The sequence below is a fragment of the Macaca fascicularis genome, chromosome 19 (assembly GCF_037993035.2).
Source record: "Macaca fascicularis isolate 582-1 chromosome 19, T2T-MFA8v1.1".
NCBI lineage: Eukaryota > Metazoa > Chordata > Mammalia > Primates > Cercopithecidae > Macaca > Macaca fascicularis.
The window spans coordinates 36485762-36498655 of record NC_088393.1 but is presented as its reverse complement, the minus strand read 5'-3'; positions in this window follow the sequence as shown (position 1 = coordinate 36498655).

The window sequence follows — 12894 nt, the reverse complement described above, 5'->3', positions numbered from 1 at the left end:
GGGGTCTCTGAGTCGGGAAAGGCTGCTCACATGGCTGATTTTGACTTCGAGGGGGACCCAGGCAAGAAGGACCATGGATGCCTGCTTCTCTCAAGAGTCACAGTCTGAATCTCCTCTCTCGGCGTGTTTCACTCTTTCCTTGGCTTTCTGGGGACACTGTAGCAGTCAGGCTGCCCAGGTTCAATTTTAGTTTCCCGGAGTCCTAGTTGTGTAGTCTTGAACATTTTACTTAACCTCGTCGACCTCTGCTTTTTCATCTGCAAAGTAGGGCTCACAATAATTCCTTAACTTAGAGGTCAACACAAAGCTTAAATGCACTTAAATGGCCATAAAATATTTAAATGAGTGCATGGCACAAAATAGAATGTTAGGTGTTACTCCCTCATTCTCCCTCTTTTCTAACCTGAGGGCATTGAAAATATGTACGGAAACCTTTAAAAGTATTTCTGCTAAGGTTGCCAGATAAAATACAGAACTCCCAGTTAAATTTCAATTGCAGATAAAGAATTTGAAATGAAAATTTAAATCCTACATTTTTAGTTGCTAAATGTGGCAACCCTAATTCCTGGCCTTTGACTCTAAGATTTCACTTCTGTGAATCAATTATAAGGAAATATTCTTACACACGAAAAAGTTTTATGCAAGGATCTTTGAGTGTTTTGAAAGTAAATGTTGAAAATTTGAAAAATATGTCCCCTGGTAGGAAAATTGTTAAATAAATGAGGGTCTACCTGACTGAATATTATAAAGTCAAACATTTTTGTTCCTGAACAATATACAGTAACATGGCTAATGCTTATGAGATAAGAGAAAAAAGCAGGGAATACAATTATATAAACTGAGGGTTTAAAACTCTGTAAAAATGATCCTTAAATACAGAAGAACACTGACAGGAAAATTGGTTAAATGTTAATAATGGTTATATCTGCATGGTAACATTATGGCTTTTTTCTTTTTTCTACTTTTGTGCACATCTCAAATTCTCTGTAATAAGCAACAACTACTTTAGCTATAAAAACTGCTTCTCTACATTTGCGACTTGGGGGAAGAAAGAGGGGGGCTGAGCGCCGGGATGCTTGGGTCCTCATGCTCGGTCACACTGATGGTGTGGGCCTGGTAGAGTCACGTCACTGCTTGGGACCTCTGTTTTCTCATCTATAATATGAGAGCTGGATATACTAGTCTACACAACCCCATACTGCCCTAAAAACATTTTATTCTTCTGGGTTATTATTATTATTATTTGCCTCTTCTCATTTCTTCCCTTTCTTAATTTTCCTCCCCTTTTCTCCTTTTTTTCCCTTTCTTTCTTCCCTTCTTCCCTCTCTTTTCTCCTTTCTTCCCTCTCTTAATTTCGCTCTCCCTTCCTTTCTCTTGTCTTACTCTTTCTCATTCTCCAACGTGCTCAGTGTCAGTTAGAACTCTTAACATGCAAACATCAAACAGCTGCAAAATTCCAACCAGCCTATAAAACAAGCAAGATGTATTCCTACTGGAATAAACTGTTGGAAATCAAGGAAAGCACAGCTTCAGGAATGGCATGATCAAGGTGCCCTATTTTGCTTGATCTCCCTCTGGGTCCTTCTGTGTCTGCTGGCTTTGGCCCTGGGCTGACTTCCCTTCTTGCAGCCATAGTTGTTCCCACAATTTTAGGTTTCCTGCCTGCATATCACAGAGTCCAGTTGGTGAGTGTTCCTGTCTCAACATTAAAGAAGGGTCACCTCCGATCAATTCTGGGGAATGGAATAACTGGATTTATTTCAGCCACTAAAAGCCCCAATCTGGAATTTTGGGTCGGGCCATGAGCTGAGGTGGATTCCTGAAGAAAAAACTGGGTATCAGTAGGAAGTGAACAGAAAAAGGACCCTGGGTTGGCACCCCCAAATGCTCATTACATCAATCAGCAGGCATTTGGGGGCATCAGCTGATCCCCCAGCACCATGCAATGCTTTGGGATCAAGTGGGGGGAGATCAGATGATTACCTTCCTCAGTGGCATTTCTACTCACCTCCCAGAGCAAATGCAGAGCGGCTTAGGGCAGGAGATGGCACTGTTGAAGCCATTTCTGAGTCTTAAATCAGATGTGGTTCTGTGTGTGTGGATTATCTGGGCAGAGGCTGCCATTGTCTCACTGGCTTTGTGTGTTTCTAGCATGATGGGATCCCTGGGATATGAGGGGTTCTTAAGCACCCTGACCATCTTCTCCCCATATCTGAACTTCCCCATCCTATTCTAAAGCTGCACACTCAGACAAAAGCCATGTTCTCCCCATCTCTCTCTTCTATTTTTTTTTCTTCCATCTCTAACTTACGAAGTCTTTTTTTGAAAAAGTCCATGTTTCCCCGCTGAGACTTTGCCTAATGAAGTATTTTATACTATTCGATCCTTTACAAAGAATGAGGGTGAGTGCTTATTAAATTAATTTTTGCTTTAATGTATTTCCTCCATATTGCATGCTGTGGACACAACTGTTTCTGCAAATGACTTTTTCCAAGATGCCTGATTTATCTTTAATTGCCTCTGTCCCTTGGGTTGGTTCTACCCGACTCTTGTTATTTCTATTTGTGTAGTGGTTAAAGCCTAGAGATATAACAGGTAAAGGCTTCTCCCTTTGAGGGAAAGAAGGCTGTGATTCTGAAGGGTGGAAAAGCATCCTTTCTGAATAGGAGCTCCAGAACGCAAGTTACTTTCCTGTGGCTTCCAGAATTGAAATACAGGGAACCTTTTCTCTCCTTTGTAAAACACCTTGGGTATAGAAAGCCGGTTTGCATGCACTATCTCAAATGCTCCACGTTTTGGTGAGGGCTTCCCCCACAACTTATGAGGTAATTAAATCAGAGGTTATTCCTATTTTGAGGGTAAAAGTAGAAACTTGCTAAATGTTTTGTAGCTGGTAAGAGCACCTGTGGAGTATACAGTTTTGACCTTGAAGATAGGCATCTTTTCATAATACCACTCTATGTCCCCACAAAAAAGAAAAAAGACTCCAGCCCCTAACGGATGTATTTGCCTGAAATATTTGTGTTTTCAAAAAACAGTACAGAAATCAAATAATTTGTATTCATTGTGAAAAAAATGAAAAGAAAATGAAAACAACGCGTGTGTGTGTCTGTGTGTGTGTGTGTGTGTGTGTGTACACATATGCACTAATTAGCCCCCCACCCGAAAGTGACCATTGTCTGGAAAGACACGGGGGTTAAGCTAGGTTCTGGGGTGAGTTCTGACCTACTGGGATTTCATCTGCCCATCGGATCCCCTCACCCTTCTCCCTACCTCCTGCTCCACCATCTTTAAACCCAGTGGGTGCAGGGAGTGCACATCTGCTGTCATTGCCTGCTCAGTTCATTCTCTCTTCTCAACCTCAATGTCCCTCTGGGAAACCACCAACTCACTATCAACCCTTGCAGTGAGTGGAATGATTGATGCCAACCTCAGAGTCAAGAGTGGTCATGTGATCTGGACTTAGCCAATCAGAACCAGCGATACCGAAAAGCTGTGCCTCTTGGAAAACACTAGCTCTGTTTCTGCCAGACATGAAGATGAAAGTGGCCATCCTGCCATAGAAGACATTGCTCAAGAGGGAGTCCACCCAGAATAAAGTAGAGCTGGGAGGCTGAGGTTGAGACCATACCCTCATGCTGGGGTTTTCTGTTCACATGAGCTAATGCATTTATTTTTTGCTAACTCCAGCTGGAGTTGCATTTTCTGCCATCAGCTCAAAGTGAGGAATGGTTGCTCATGTGCTTATCAGAGTGGAAACAGGATAGTTATTTTTAAAAGAAAAATTTATTTTTGAAGTTCCCCAGTTCAGTGCTTACTGAAAAGCTGCAGAGGGGAGATTTTCCTCAAAAGTTTCTCAGGATGCTAGACAGGGTGAGATTTCTGCTACTGACTGAATTCTGCTAGGATTTGTAATTTACTTTCTTTGCAGTCAGAGGACATGCTCTGTAAGATTTCATTCTTTTTTTTTTTTTTTTTTTTTTTTTGAGACGGAGTCTCGCTCTGTCGCCCAGGCTGGAGTGCAGTGGCGCGATCTCGGCTCACTGCAAGCTCCGCCTCCCGGGTTCACGCCATTCTCCTGCCTCAGCCTCCCGAGTAGCTGGGACTACAGGCGCCCACAACCGTGCCCGGCTAATTTTTTGTATTTTTAGTAGAGACGGGGTTTCACCGTGGTCTCGATCTCCTGACCTTGTGATCCGCCCGCCTCGGCCTCCCAAAGTGCTGGGATTACAGGCGTGAGCCACCGCGCCCGGCTGTAATTTACTTTCTTTGCGGTCAGAGGACATGCTCTGTAAGATTTCATTCTTTAGAAATCTATTGAAATTTGTTTGATGACATAGTGTATGATCTACTAGGTGCACATCCGTTTGCATTTCAAATGAATGTGTTCTGCAGTTGTTTGGTGGTTTGGTGCAGGGTTCTATCAATGTCAAGTAGGTGAAGGTGGTTGATAATGTTCTTCAGACATTCCATACTTTTACTGGTTTCTTGTCTAGCAGTTCTCTTCATCCCTGAGAAAGGTGCACTAAAGTCTCTTACTATGACTTTGGTTTTGTCTATTTTGCTTTTTCATTTTGTCAAGTTTTTATGAATGCATTTGGAAGATCTGTTATTAGGCACATACGCCTTTTTAAGTGCCATATCTTCCTGATTGTATTGACTGTTTTTTTTTTTTTTTTTTTTTTTTTTTTTTTTTTTTTTTTTTTTTTTTTGAGATGGAGTCTCGCTCTCAGTGGCATGATCTCGGCTCACTGCAAGCTCTGCGTCCTTGGTTCACGCCATTCTCCTGTCTCAGCTTCCCGAGTAGCTGGGACCACAGGTACCTGCCACCACGCCCGGCTAATTTTTTTGTATTTTTAGTAGAGCGGGAGTTTCACTGTGTTAGCCAGAATGATCCCGATCTCCTGACCTCGTGATCTGCCCACCTTGGCCTCCCAAAGTGCTGGGATTACAAGCGTGAGCCACTGCGACCGGCCTGACTTTTTTGTTGTAATGCAAATTTCCTCTTCTCCTCTAGTAATACCACTTGTTTTGAAGTCTATTTTGACCAATATTATTATGACCACTTCAGCTTTTGTATGTTTACATTTTGCATTTTTTTGCATATTTTTCTTTCAATGTATTTTTCTTGTATTTGAACTTAAATTGTGTCTATTGTAGACGGCATATGCTTGATTCCTGCTTTTTCTTTCTTTTCCTTTTTGAGACAGAATTCTTTCTCTGTCACCCAGTCTGGAGTGCAGTGATGTAAACCCAGCTCATTGCAGCCTCAACCTCCCAGGCTCAAGAGATCCTCATGCCTCTTGAGTAGCTAGACCCATAATCATGTGCCACTACCCCCACCTTTATTTTTTCTTTTTTGGTATAGTTGAGGTATCACCATGTTCCCCAGGCTGGTCTGACATTTTGGGGCTTAAGCAGGCCTCCTGCCTCAGCCTTCAAAATGCTGGAATTACAGGCATGAGCCACTGTGCCCAGCCAATTCTTGCTTTTTAACCAACCCTTAAAAATCTCTGCCTTTTGATTGAATATTCTTTTTACATTTAATGTAATTATTGACATGGTGTATTAAAGTCTGCCATTTTTCTATATATTTTCTACTTGCCTGATCTATTTGGTGTTGTTCTTCCTGTTTTCTTACTTTCTGGCCTTCTTTTTTGTTAAAATATTTTAGTATTTCATCTACATTCCCTATTGGCTTTCTATCTACATATTTTTGCAGGGCCAGGCATGTGGTTCATACCTGTAATCCCACTATTTTGGGAGGTGGAAGCAGAAGGATTGCTTTAGACCAGCCTGGCAGCATAGCAAGGCCTCATCTCTACCAAACAAAACAAAACAAAACAAAGAAAACAAAAAAAACTCCAGGCATGGTGGCACACAACTGTAGCCTGGGCAACAGAGTGAGACCCTATCTCCAAAATATATATATTTGCATTATGTTTTTAGTGGTTCCTAAAGGGATTGCAATAGCTACCTTTAAGTTGACCCATTCTACTTGTGGTTAATATCAAGTTACTTTACTTAAAATATAGGAAACTTGAAATATTGTGCTTCCATTTGCCACCCTATTATTAGTGTTATTTTCATGATATATATGTGTGTGTATATATAATATATATATATACTATAAACCCATTTGTGCAGTATTACAATTTTTGCTTTAAACAATCATAGTTTTTAAAAGAAGAAAATTAAACAAATGGTCCTTTGTATTTATGTACATATCTACTATTTTCAGAGCTCTTTATTTCTTCAGCTTAAAGGACTTCCTTTACTTTTTTTGTAGTGCAGGTCTGGTGGTGGTAGCAAATTATCACAGTATTTGTTTTCTAAAAGTGTCTCTAACCTTCATTTTTGAGGTATATTTTATCCTAATATAGTATTCTTGGTTGACTGTTCTTTTCCAACCTACAGTACTTGAATTATATTGTTGCTGTTTCTTTTGGTATCCAAAGCTCATGATAAGAACTCAGACATTATTCTTGCTGGTTTTCTTCTGGAGTCAGTTTTGCTGAATGTTTTAAAAATTTTCTTGCTTTGGCTTTCAGAGCTTTGAGTATTATATATCCAGTAGAATTTTCTTTAGTTTTATTCTATTTGGGGTTTATTGAGTTCTTGGGTCTGCAAGCTAATTTTTTCAACAGATATCGGAACTTTTGAGGCTATTCTTTCTCTAAATATTTTTTTCTTTCCTTTTCTGTTGCTCTTCTCATTCTGGGATTCTAATGACATGCATTTCAGACCACACACTGTTGTCTCACACATCTCTGAAAGTCTTTTTATTTTTTAAACCTTTCTTGTGTACATACCTAAGACTGAGTTAATTTCTATTGTGCTGTCTTCAAGTTTACTAATATTTTCTTTCACTTAAAATATGTTAGGCTGAGCACAGTGACTCATGCCTGTAATCTCAGCACTTTATGAGGCCAAGGAGGATGATTGCTTGAGCCCAGGAGTTCAAGACCAGCTTGGGAAACATGGCAATACCTCATCTCTACAAAAAATGCAAGAAATTAGCCAGGCATGGTGGCACACGCCTGTGGTCCCAGCTTCTCAGGAAGCTGAGGTGGGAGGATCACTTGAGTCTTCAGATGGAGGTTGCAGTGAGCCAAGATTGCACCACTGTGCTCCAGCCTGGGTGACAGGCTGTCTCAAAAAAGTAAAAAGAAATATGGTATGGAGCCTATCTAGTGAGTGCCATACAAGTGTCATTGTCTCCCTTCCTTTGTTGGACTGAGTGATTGTTCTCCTATTTTTCAGCAGGGTATAATAAGTAAGCCAGCCTTGCCTTCTAGCAAGCATTTTTTTCCATTGATAATAATTTAGGCTCCTAGGAAAATAAGGCAAGGTTCCCTGTGAAAGGAAGAGAACAGGGTTTGAGGCAATGGTGGTAGTAGAAATGGCTAAAATATCTCTCAGGAAAGCAGGGAGGAAGAAGAGTTAGGTGGGAGTGAGGTGTTAGGCTCCTGGGAAAACTATATAAGGAGGAAACGTACTGGGGAAAGCCAGGGGCTATGGCCTGTCAAAGGTCTGGGAGAAACCACGTGTATGTGTTCAGGGATGGCAAGGCAGTGAATTCTTCAACAGGCCACCCGGCCCTATGCCCCACTCACACCTGCAGACTCTATTTGCTTGGGTTTGAGAGTCAGCATTGCATAGAGATGAGTACTTCATGTTGTCAGTGTCCAGCACCGTGCCCCTTGGCCACCCAGCAGGAGTGACATGCATGTCTGTCCTGGGAGTCCTTCCAGTCCCAGATCATTACCTCATGTGATACACCAGCCCCTTCACAAAGCTCAAGGACACTGTAAACCCAAGAAAAGGACATCCCACCTATTTCTGGGGGGGGGGGGGTTGTTGAACTTGAACTTGAGAAGCCCTGCCACTGCGACAGGGTTTACCGACCTGTGGGTAAACCCCAGTGATGTGGAAAGTCTGGAATCCCAGTTAGGGCATAAAGCTCCAGCGATGTCCCCACTAAGGGGAGCGTCTGACCCGCACAGTGACCTGAAGAGGCAGGTGCTATCCCATTTAACAGAGGATAAGTGAAACCTCGGAGAATCCAGTGCCTGGTCTCACTGCCATGAAGGAGATGAGCCCAAGAAGTCTGGCTCCAGGGCCAGTCCGTTTAATTACTGTGCTCTCTACCCACACAGGAACGGCTCAGAAGCAGTTTGCCAAGCTCACTCCAGAATATGTGTGTTTGCATGTGTGTGTCTGCTCTGCTTTTTGTTTTTTAAGTGTTAGTTCAAAGCTGCAGCACTACCCAGGGTGGGGTCAGTCACATTCATAATCTACATACATTCTTAGAGATGCCCAACTGGGCTGCCTCAGGTGCACAACTGGGCAGCCTTGGCATTCTATGCTTTTCCAGGGATAGGGGCAGGAATGGAGGGAGGAGCCAGTCTAGTAGGATTGCCCTGGAGACCTCTGATGGCACCCATGGAAGCTCCCTGAATACAGTCTGACTCAGGCCCTCAGATTACAGGTGCAGAATTGAGGCCAATAATAAGGATGTGGCCTGCTAACAAATGAGCCATTGGAAGGTGTAGACCAACCCTAACCCTAACCCTAACCCTAACCCTAACCCTAACCCTAACAGATCTCTTTCCATCCATCCGTCCATCCATCCATCCATCCACCCATGTATGTATTCATCCATTCATCTATCTACCCAGTCGGCCATTATCCATCCATCTACCATACACCCATGCATCCGTCAATTCATACATCCATGTATCCATTCACCTATCCATCCATCAATCAATTCATCCATCCATCCATCCATCCATCCATCCATGCACGTATTATTCACCCATCAATCCACTCATCCACCCATTATCCATCCATCCATCCATCTATCCACTCACCATACACCCATGCATCCATCAATTCATCCATCCATGTATCCATTCACCTATTCATACATCGATCAATTCATCCATCTGTCCATGTATACACTCACCTATCCCATCTATTCATTCACCCGTCCATTCATCTATCCATTTATCCATCCATCTATCCATCTACCCATCCACCAGATACTTACTGAGCTACCGTGTTCTACGTGCTGTATTGAAACCTGGGGATTTGGTGGAAGGCAGGGCAGACACGGTGCCTGTCCTCATGGAGCTGATATTTGCTAGAAGGCTTTTGATCTGTCCCTCTCCTAGCCAATGCAGAGCTGTGTCCATAGTATCCCTCACCCCTCATTTTTCCTCTAATTGTTATTTTTTGTAAGCAGTATTCTTCTGGAAGCCCCAGGAGAGGACCTGTGCCTCCTCCAACTCTCAGTGTTGTGAGAGCTGTGTCATGGAAGAGAAAACCTAGGCCCTGGTGTCAGGCTCACTTGGGTTTGAATTCTGGCTCTGCCCCTTCAGCTAATCACTGAACACTGTGCCTGATTTTTTCACCCCTGACACAAAGATCATAAGATCTGCCTTGCAGGGCTGTTGTGAGGACCAGAAACACTCAGCTCATGGGGGTGGGCGGGGGTGGGGGCACGCACTGCCTGCTGGGCCTGGAGCATCCCTTACGGCAACACTGACATGGACTTGGCCCTTGGAGCACAGCTCACCCAGAGGTCGGATGTGCAGTGCCTGGCGCCTGGCAGGTGCTCCACATGTGGGGCTCTTTCTCCCTCACACTGGGCAGACTCTGTTGGCAGCTGCTCCAAGAAATCTGTTTGGCTGCCTTCTCTGTGCTGAGCAGGAGTGGCCTTGGCTGTTCTGGCAGTTGTGACCTTGCTGCTAGCAATGTTCATCTCAGGGCCTCCTGACTGTTCCGCCTGACTTTTAAAGGATCACATCGCATCAGTTTCACTTATCTGATTTGCTTCGGGTGGGCAGCTGGGGGCCTCAGCAAGGTAAAGGCGTCTGCAGCCTGACACTCGAAGTCCAGACCCAGTGTGTGTGCATGTGCATACGTAAAACTGAAACAAAGGCTCACAAAGCAAGTTCACCCTTCCTACGGGCAATGCATTTGTATTTTCTCCACTATCCTATGCTGTTTTATGATGTATTTATTTCATTTTATTTTTTAAATACTGATTAAGATCCAATGAATGCATCTTATGATCTAATAATGGGTCCTCACTCACAGTTCAAAAACATTGCCCTTGCTGGGTGCAGTGGTGCATGCTGTAGTCCCAGCTACGCGGGAGGCAAGGTGGGAGGACGGCTTGAGCCCAGAAGTTCGGGGCCGTAATGCGCTGTGCCAGTCGGGTGTCTGTCCTAAGTTTAGCCCCTATGTAGTGACCTCTCAGGAGTGCAGAACCCTCAGGTTGCCTAAGGAGGGATGAATCTGACCAGGCTGGAAACAGAGAAGGTGAAAATTCCCTTGCTGATCAGTGGTGGGATGGCGCCTGTGAACAGCCACTGCACTCCAGCCTGGACAATACAGCGAGAACCTGTTTCTAAAAAAAAAGAAGAAAAGAAAAGAAAAAGAGAAAGAGAAAAACACTAGCTGATCACACTCTTGCAGGCTTTCCCCTCTCACCTCAGGCTAGCTCACTAACACCCATCACCCCAGTGTCTCCACAGAGCCTAGGAGGTACCGCCTTTACGCCCATATGAGGGCCTTTGAACATCTACCCCGGCCCTTCCTGGGCTACCTTGTTCTGGTCTCTGCTCCCCTGCTGTTGTCACAGAGAGGCCCTCACTGATCATGCACATGAGCAGCTCTCACTCCCAGCTCCAGGCGCTGGCTGTATCACCTCCTTGCTTGCTTCCTGCAGTCCTGCCTTCTGTCTTGCTCACCTTGCACACTGTCTGCGGGTGGTTGAATAGAGTGCTGGAAGCCTACGTTCTTGGCTTTGCAGGGCTTGGATTTGCACCCCGGTCCCCTGGAGCGCCTCCCAGGGGGGCGTCCTCCTGCCTCTCTCCCTGTAGTAGCCAAGGCTGGAGCAAATTTTCCCTCTACAGATGCATCTGCCCAGCACTTAAGTGCCAGGCATGCTCACTCTACCTGGATCGGGGGCGTCAACCCTGGGGCCTGCCTTCTCTTCCCATGCCTCATGTGATGTCTTGCCCTCCTCTCCCTCCCTGTCCCTCCCTACCCCGGGTGCAGCCCTGCCTGCGTGTAAATGTCTCCTCCAGTTACAAGGGCCAGGCAGGTACCATACAGTTTTCAACACACCCAATATTGGGGGATAAATCACAACCAGCACTCAGCTTCAGGTTTTGGAAGACCACGGGAGCTGGGAACAACCGCGGGGAAGCTGCAGAACTCAGGCCCTGTCTAAACTGGGGCCTCCACACCGCTCCTCATGGTTGCCGCCTGGGAGCGTGCCTGATATGGTCTGACAGTGTGATTGTCTGTGTGGTGTGTGCGTGCGTGCGTGTGTGTGTGTGTGTGTGTGTGTGTGTAACCTCCAAATTTTCAAATACTGGTTGACAATTCCTTTTTTTTTTTGAGACAAAGTCTTGCTCTGTCACCCAGGCTGGAGTGCAGTGGTACAATTATAGCTCACTGCAGCCTTGATCTCACAGGCTCAACCGATTCTCCTGCCTCAGCCTCCCAAGTAGCTGGGATTACAGATCCACACCACCACGCCTGGCTAATTTTTAAAAAAATTTTGTTTTGTAGAGATGGAGTCTGGCTATGTTGACCAGACTGGGCAACATAGCCAGACTCCTGGCCTCAAGTGATCCTCCTGTCTCAGCCTCCTGAGTAGCTAGGATTATAGGCACACAATCCCATTTTTTAACACTTTATAGGCCAAAAAAACCATGACTGTGGGCCTGATTTTGCCCACAGCCTCCACTGGTGAGCTCTGCTCCAGGTGCTGCAGGCTTTGGACTGGATTCAGCCTGCCTTGCTCATGTGGTCATTCCTCACATTTAAGGCGAGGAAACTTGGCTGTTGCAAGCTGTTGATGTTGCTTTGCCGGAGTAAGAAACAAAGACCAGCTGGTGGAGACCCCCAGTACTGGTAGATCTCAAGAGGAGAAAGGTGCCTGCTGGGGAGTGGTGGGAAAGGAAATCTGACCGACTAACTTTCCACTGATTGTAATTATGTAAATCCAAGATGCCAAAGAAGTAGAATATGTGGCCTTTAGATAAGGTACCATAAACCTGTCTTGGATAATTAACCTTTTTAAGAAGCAACCATGTTCGGTACTTAATATCTGAAAAGGTGTAACGTAGCAAGAGTGGGCTATAAAGAAAAGAGATGGAAAGTGTGGTTGCATTTCCCAATTCATGATGGTGGGCTGCAGCTAATTAATTCATAATGCCACTGAATTGATACTTCTTTATTTGTGTTCATGCAAATTACCTCTTAACTCATGTTAAAAGGCAAACATATTGAGCAAGTTGAACTTTCAAAAAAGCCAACCTTCATAGGAGACAGAATAATAACGGTTATGGTTGGTTATTCATGCTGCTATAGATAAGATTATTATGTCAACATTTCCATTTGAAACTCTTATTTTCAACAATTTATAACTTGGTCATAAAAAATAAAGATCCATTGTGCTCTAAGTGACTGTTACGGTTTCACCTGGGGAAAGATTATTTTTTGCCCCTCCAAGTTTAAAAATAGCTTTACTTAGCAGGTTAAAAGGTTATCATCTCACCAGGTTTAGAAAATGGCATTCACTGTCTGGGCGGGCCAGGCCATCACCAGGGGCCGCTGCTCTCTGACCTGGCTGTTCCGATTGTCCTTGTTGGCGTGATTCCCAGCTCACCAACTGCTGGGGATGGGGGTTTCTTCTCATTGATACTCATCTACTCTTGTTTTTTGTTGTTGTTGCCTTCTTTTGAAACAGAGTCTCGCTCTGTCACCCAGGCTGGAGTTCAGTGGTGCGATCTCGGCTCACTGCAACCTCTGCCTCCCGGGTTCAAGTGATTCTCCTGCCTCAGTTTCCCAAGTAGCTGGGACTACAGGCCG